The sequence below is a fragment of the Triticum aestivum genome, chromosome 4A, assembly GCF_018294505.1.
Source record: "Triticum aestivum cultivar Chinese Spring chromosome 4A, IWGSC CS RefSeq v2.1, whole genome shotgun sequence".
Classification (NCBI taxonomy): Eukaryota; Viridiplantae; Streptophyta; class Magnoliopsida; order Poales; family Poaceae; genus Triticum; species Triticum aestivum.
The window spans coordinates 170,897,844-170,905,930 of record NC_057803.1 but is presented as its reverse complement, the minus strand read 5'-3'; positions in this window follow the sequence as shown (position 1 = coordinate 170,905,930).

Here is an 8,087-nt window from a genome sequence, read left to right as displayed (position 1 = left end):
CGCGATGACCGCTGTGCGTGTTGACCCGGAGGAACACCTCGCTGCCGCCGACATGGTGCAGGCTTTGGCCCAGATGAAGTGCCCCAGCGACTACCCCCATGACTTAACAAGTAAGATTTGACCAGCTAAATCTTACCAATACCACTTGCAACGGCTATGATTTGTACGATTGATGTATTAAGCATGTTCGTGCCTTGTTTATTTCAGTACTGCACACTGTGTGATGTTCAAATATTACTGTGTCCAGCTCAATTTCACCAATACCAGCAACAAACTTACAATACATGACTCGGGATATCACTAGAGATGTTGCCCATTTGCTATTTTTAGTGAATGCTAACCCTATTGTACTTAACATGCATGTCCATGTACTTACGCAGGGTCATAATGGCTAATGCTTTTGTTAGCCGTCGAGGTGAGCTACATCCCATGTCTTACAGTATTTCACATAATTTGTGCAATTGCGGTTTAACTTCTACCATTTACTGGTTGCCTGTAGGTACACATGTCAGTGGCACTGATCCATGCTTCGACCCGAAGGAATAGTTCGCCTCAGCCGTCGCTGACTTTGGGAGAGCTCTGGCTAAGATGAAGTGCCCCAGCAACTACCTCTCAGGACTTACCAAGTATGTACTCTCCAGTTCATTCTTACCAATACCAGTTGCAATTAATGGCTATGTTCTGTACGATCGATGTATTAAGCATGTTCTAGTAAACATGCCTAACACATTTTTGCTACTTTCCCTACCATTTTATAGACATCTGGGCCATTCTCTGCTCTCGCAGCACCTGCCTTGTGATGTTTAACTATGCCAATTGCATTTTTATCAGTATCGGTTTCAATATCTATTAAGCCTGTTGCAATTAACAGTTGAATCCATTTTTAAACAGTTGTATTTCAATGGCTACAAACTTACAAAACATGACTTAGGATGTTGTTAAGCCTGTTGCAATTAACAGTTGTATCCATTTTTTAATCTGTCCATTTACTACCATGCTACTCTCCACAATGAAGATATACTAGAGATGCTGCCCATTTGCTATTTTTGGTGGATGCTAACCTTGTTGTACTTAACATGCTTGTCCATGTACTTACGCAGGGTCATAACGGCCGATGTTGTTGTTTGCCGTCGAGGTTAGCTGCATCCCATGTCTTACAGTATTTCACATCATTTGTGCAATTGCAGTTTAACTTCTACCATTTACTGGTTGCCTGTAGGTACACATGTCAGTGGCACTGATCCACGCTTCGACCCGGAGGAATAGCTCGCCTCCGCCGCCGCTGACTTTGGGTGGGCTCTGGCCAAGATGAAGTGCCCCGGCAACTACCTCTCAGGACTTACCAAGTATGTACCCACCAGTTCAATCTTACCAATACCATTTGTAATTAATGGTTATGTTTTGTACTGTCGATGTATTAAGCATGTCGTAGTAAACATCCTAACACGTTTTAGCTATTTTCTCTACCTTTTTATAGACAAGTGGGTCATTATCTACTCTGGCAGCACCTGCCTTGTGATGTTTAACTCTGCCAATTGCATTTTTATCAGTACTGGCTTCAATGGTCATTAAGCCTGTTGCAATTAACATTTGTATCTATTTTTAAAGAGTTGTATTTCAATGACTACAAACTTACAAAACATGAATTAGGATGTTGTTAAGCCTGTTGCAATTAACAGTTGTATCCATTTTTTAATTCGTCCCTTTGCTACCGTGATACTCTTTCAAAATGAAGATATCACTAAAGATGTTGCCGTTTTATTACCATTTGCTATTTTTGGTGGATGTTAATCCTGTTGCAGTTAACCTTGGCTTTCCATGTACTTACACAGGGCTACAGTGGGCGATGTTGTTGTTTGCCGTCGAGGTTAGTTTCATCCCATGTCTTATACACCATCTATTCCTAAATATAAATATTTTTAGAGATTCCAATATAGACTACATAAGGAACAAAATGAGTGAATCTGGATTCTAATCTAAACTATATCTATAATTCTATATACATTTGTATGTAGTTCATATTGAAATCTCAAAAAAAAATACTTGTACTTAGGAACATAGGTAGTTGTATTTTACATCATTTGTGCAATCTTAGTTTAGCTTCTAACATTTACTGGTTGCTTGTAGGTACATATATGAGCGGTACTGATCCATGCTTCGATCCCTGTTGCGTATGGGGCAATGAGATATTCATGAACAAGCGTCAAGTGAGGAAACTAAGAAAGATTGTTAGGTGAAAGAAACGGGTGATTGGAATTAAGCTCTTTATTTACACTTTGTCGAAGACAACAGTGAACTTTAGGATGGTAAGTAATGTGTTGCCTTTCCCCCCTGCCCACAAAAAGTTACTCTATTAGACCTCAGTATCTAATATTTTTCTCTTTTCAGTGGTTTCTGAAGCTATTTACTGATGATTACCTTGAAAACTACATGACCGGAGTGGAGGCAACTAAGGTTAAAGTATATAATTCATGCTACCATGATAATGCTCTAGAAGTCTTCCTGAAGGCGGTGAAGGATGGGCGGGCGATCGTCACAAGGGGTTGGACAAAAGTGGTTCATGCCTATGGCATGCAGGAAGGCACATTATGGGCATTCCGCTTCTTCAACACCGTCGACAGTCAAAATGATTTACACTTGTCTCTTCACCTTTACCGCCTTTAAATACTGTGGTTCATCATTGTTAATTGCTGCCTAATCCTGTAATTACTGAACATATTGTACTGGCAATTTTATTTATGGATTCTTTGTTGAACCATTGTGCTGAGAATTTGAATTGCACGTTTCATATTTCAATATTTCCAATTAGAATAATAAATTACAGGCAAAAATAAAAAGAGAACAGACGGTCATGGAACTTTGCAAACGGTTCAGACAGTAAAAGTGCTTGTGATGGATAGCCCAATGCCACACAGTTTTCTATATCAAATCGTGTGTGATGTGGTTAATGAAAGCAAACAGTTAACCAAGGCAGACCGTGTGTGATAGTTACACCTTTCACACACGAGCGTATACATAAAACTGTGTGGGATGTACATACGAACGGAAACATTTTCCCTGGATTGACTGTGTGGGATGTACATAAGAACGGAAACATATTCATTGGATTGATTGTGTGTGATATACATACGAACGAAAATATTTTTCTGGGATTCACCGTGTCGGATATACATACCTACGGAAATGATTTTCTCGGATTACCGTGTGAGATGTACATACCGATGGAAATGATTGGGTTTCGATGCCTCGCTCGATCGCACACGGCCCCATCCTGGGTCCCAGGAGGGCCTATCCCCGACGATTTCTGGGTCGTGTGGGAAGGACACCCTATCGCACACACTCACTTGGCAACGGTTCCAAATGCCATCGCGGAAAGGGGTTAAAAACCATTTGTTTAGGACCGACGCGTACCAGTGTTTGTTCACTATATTTTCACTGGTGGCGAACTTTGATGCCGAGTGGATGTAATATTTGTAATATCCTAGCATAGTTTCTTGCTTATTTATTTCCTTGTTTATTTTTTTGCTGGTAGTCGATGCAGTTCTTTTTCCACGGTAACCTTTTTATTTAGATGTAGTCTTGCTACCTGCTGAAGTGGGCCTCCTAAGGTCCGTATGATCCATGGGCCTTCTACGGGCCGTAGATTCAATGGGACTTCTACGGGACGTATGATCGATTGGCCAAACATGGGCCATTCTTTCGTGGACAATTAACGGACCGCAATACGGGTCGTAAACGGACTATAAAGGGAATCGTCTGTTTATGGGCCGTTAATAGGCCCATGTGTACAACAGGCTTAATTCGAACGGCGCGCATAACGGGTCATTAATGGGCCATATGTGATGACGCCATGAAAATGGACCAACAACTTAAAGGGCCACAGACGGGCAACTTTAACCACGGGCTGAATTTAGCCCACAACCGGAACATGCCAATAACGGACCGTAAGTAATCGAATGTCGGAAATGAGCCCAATAATAAATGGGCCCTTAGAAGGCCGAAAGATAACATGGGCTGAAACGGTCCAATGGAATAATGGGCAGTTAATGGGTATAAAGCTATATACTGTTCATTATAGGCCAGTTTCACCACGGGCCGTTTAGGGGCCAAGATTTAGAAAGGGCCTCATACGGGCCGAAAGACGTCATAGGCCATACATGGGCCGGAAGTTACAACGGGCTGGAATCATATTGGAAGGCCCATATGGCGCTACTGGGCCTAATTCGGATAGGCTATAACGAGTCGTGAGTTAGCGGGCTGTAAATGGGCTATATGCAAACATGCCGTTAACATGCTTTTCGTGGGCCAGCCTGCTACCTTTTGACCAAGTTAGACGGGCCGACATTTTCACCTGAATGGGCCTCTGTTGGGCTGAGCCACGTGTCGACTTATCATAGGCGCGTCCCGTCCATTGGCTAGATGACATCTATCCCGAGGCTGAGCTGACACGTGGATCCTTCGGCGTATCAGAATTTTACACGTGGAAAATCCCCATTGGTCAAGGCTGTTAACAGGTTATCGGATCCAAACCGGACCCTGATAGCTTAACGACGACCCGTTATGGTGGATGCCATGTGTCGGTTACCCTTGACGAAAGCACTTCTATGACGCGCGATTTATCGTCATGCTTCAGTGATAATTTTGGTAATGTCATGGAACACTTCTACGACAGCATGAGTATGCCTATCTTCATTCTGTCATAAAATCATCATGGATGTACAAGCATGACAGAAAATGTGACCTACTGTGACAAACACGTATCATCATGGAAGTGGTTTTTTTTGTAGTCATGATTGAGTATGTGGAGCTCTTACTTAGACTTTGTTGAGAATAAGTTGAATTGCAATTGTTTGGTGACTAAGAACATAGGTTGTTAAGTTTCAAGAGAAGGCATTGTTTGAACTGTAACATGTGAATTGATTTCTACTTTATCATGATGAGTTTTATGAGAAAGAGTTGTTGTTATGATGCTAGGAAAAGTGATTGAAATTATCATTGATCAAACTTATGCATTATGCTAGCATTCACACTTCATAAATTATTTCTTTTATCATTTACCAACTCGAGGACGAGCAAGAATTAAGCTTGGGGATGCTGATGTGTCTCCAACGTATCTATAATTTATGAAGTACTCATGCCATGTTTACAACAATTTTATATGGTTTGGGTGCAATTTTATATGATTTAAATGAAACTAACCTGGACCGACGCTGTTTTCAGCAGAACTACCGTGGTGTTGTTTTTTGTGCAGAAGTCAAAGTTCTCCAGACGCAGTGAAACTTTTTGATGATTTTTTTGGGAAAAGAGGCATTAGAAGCTTCATGTGAGGGCCAGAAGAGCCAGGAGGTGGTCACTACCCACCTGGGCGCGCCACCCCCTTCCGGTGTGTGCTGGTGGGTAGTGGGCCCCTTGAAGCCCATCTTAGTGTGAGACCGACGCAAAAAATCCTATAAATATAGAAACCCCCAGAAATAACCCTAGATCGGAAGTTCCGCCGCCGCAAGCCTCTATAGCCACGAAAACTCAATCGGGAGCTCGTTCCGGCACCCTGCCGGAGGGGGAAATCATCACCGAAGGCCATCTTCGCCATCTTGGCGGCCACCATGATGAGGAGGGAGTAGTCCACCCTCGGGGCTGAGGGTTTGTACTAGTAGCTATGTGTTTGATCTCTTTCTCTCTCTCTCGTGTTCTGGCATGATCTTGATATATCGCGAGCTTTGTTAATATAGCTGGAACATATGGTGTTTTCCCCTCTCCATCTTGTTGTGATGGATTTAGTTTTACCTTTGAGATCTCATTATTATCGGATTGAATACTTTTATGGATTTGAGAACACTTGATGTATGTCTTGCTATGAATACCCGTGGTGACAATGGGGTATCATATTGATTCACTATTGTATGTTTTGGCACTCAACTCGTTGATTCCCGAGGTGACACTGGGGTAATCTATGCATAGGGGTTGAGCACGTTTTCGTCTTTGTTTCTCCGGTAGAAATCTTAGGGCATTTTTTGAAATTCTTTGTGTTGGATTGAGTATTATGAATCTGAAGTTGTTTGATGCATATCGTATAATTAACTCACGGATACTTGTGGTGATATTGGAGTATCTAGGTGACATTAGAGTTGGTTGATGTGTATCATATGATGTTATTTTAGTACGAACTCTTGGGCTGTTTGTGACACTTATAGGAATAGCTCGATAGGTCAATTAGAAAGGATAACTTTAAGGTGGTTTCGTACCCTACAAACAATTTCATCTTATGTTCTCTGCCGGATAAGAACTTTGGAGTGATTATTTATCGCATGTTGAGGGATTGCCATATGATCTAACTATGTTAGCATTGTTGAGAGATTGCACTAACGAAAGTATGAACCCTAGGCCTTATTTCAAGCATTGCAATACCGTTTGTGCTCACTTTCGTTACTTGCTAACTTGCTGTTTTTTATTGTTGCTATTAAAAAAATCAATATCTACTATCATTGCTACACTTGTATCACCGTCTCTTCACCGAACTAGTGCACTATACAATTTACCATTGTATTTGGTGTGTTGGGGACATAAGAGACTCTTTGTTATTTGGTTGCAGGGTTGTTTGAGAGAGACCAACTTCATCCTACACCTCCCATGGATTGATAAACCTTAGGTCATCCACTTGAGGGAATTTTGCTACTATCCTAAAAAAACTCTGCGCTTGGAGGCCCAACACGAGTCTAGAAGAACAAGTTGTGTAGTAGACATCACGAGGGTGGGAGGGGAGGGTGGGGGAGCCCGCCATGGCCGAAATCTCGCAAGGAGGTGGCGCCGACGGTAGGGTAGAAGGGCCTGGTGCTCACCAAGAACGCCGACTGAGGAGCGGCAAAGGGGGTGGAGAAGAGGCGGCAACGATGATGTCGGGGACGCACAGAGCGTGATCGACGTCTTTGCCCGTGCTGCAGTCCAAGGAGGAGCAGAGTGCATGAGCTGCAGCGTCCACTCCTCCTAACAACGCTGATGCACGGACTTGATGGAGGAGCAGCGGCCCGAGCGAGACCGGGCCTCTCTTGGCAATGGAGGAGAAGGAGGAGCGACGGGGAAGGGGCGGCGAGACGGGAACAGATGCTAGCGGGTGGCGGCGGTGGCACCGGCGTGAGTGAGAGGGATAGAGAAGAATGAGAGGAGAGAGACCAAACCCTAGCATCTCCCCTGATTGGGGATGGAGCAGCGCATCGGTGTAGGGCGCGTCACAATGGATCACGCGAAATACCACTCGTACCCTCGGCGGGGCATGGAAATTACATGTGGTGGCACATGGTATTTTTGCTGGAGAGTGCACTGTTCATTGATATAGTGCTTAGTTTTTTATCCGGCGGAAGATCGATCAGGAGGGGGATCCTACAGGTCAAAACGCATCAAGCAAACCGATCCGACGGTTAAAATGCTTTAAGACTACCTAACATAGGTGATAACATCACACTTATTTAGAAAAAATAGATGATATGGCATGTAATTAATGAAGAAAGAGATGCATGTGGTAACATAATAGTTACTGTAACATCACACATATCAAGAAAAGATGAGTCTAGAAAAGAGAGGCATATGGTAACATAGTAGTTACTGTAATATCACACATATTAAAAAAAGATGAGTCTAGAACCTAATAAATGAAGTTATGCATAACACAACACATATGTTGTTGTCCACTGTGGAAATAGTAACATACGCATGTTACTACTCTAAGTTACTCCCCACCGTGACTAGTCTAAGCTCTGAGAGAGCCCAAGTTCTCCTGCGAGTCTTATTTTTGGATGCTACCATCATATAGCGCTCCCCGATAAAAATTAAGTCAACAAGCTAATAAATACTTCTAAGAAAAAGAAAAAGAAAAAGTTACTTTAAAAAAAGCCTAAGGTAGCAAAATCCGGGGCCCACAAACCCCCTGGACTCGGTCCATGCGCATCAGCGCCTGACGCCTTCCGGTCCAATTTGAGCACCCGCCGTCCCTGACTAATTTCCATCTGCAGTCCCTGACCATTTTCCATCTGGAAGAGAGTTGGCCGTCGCACTCGCACTCGCAGCAAAGCTTCTCCTCTCCTTCCCCGCGAATT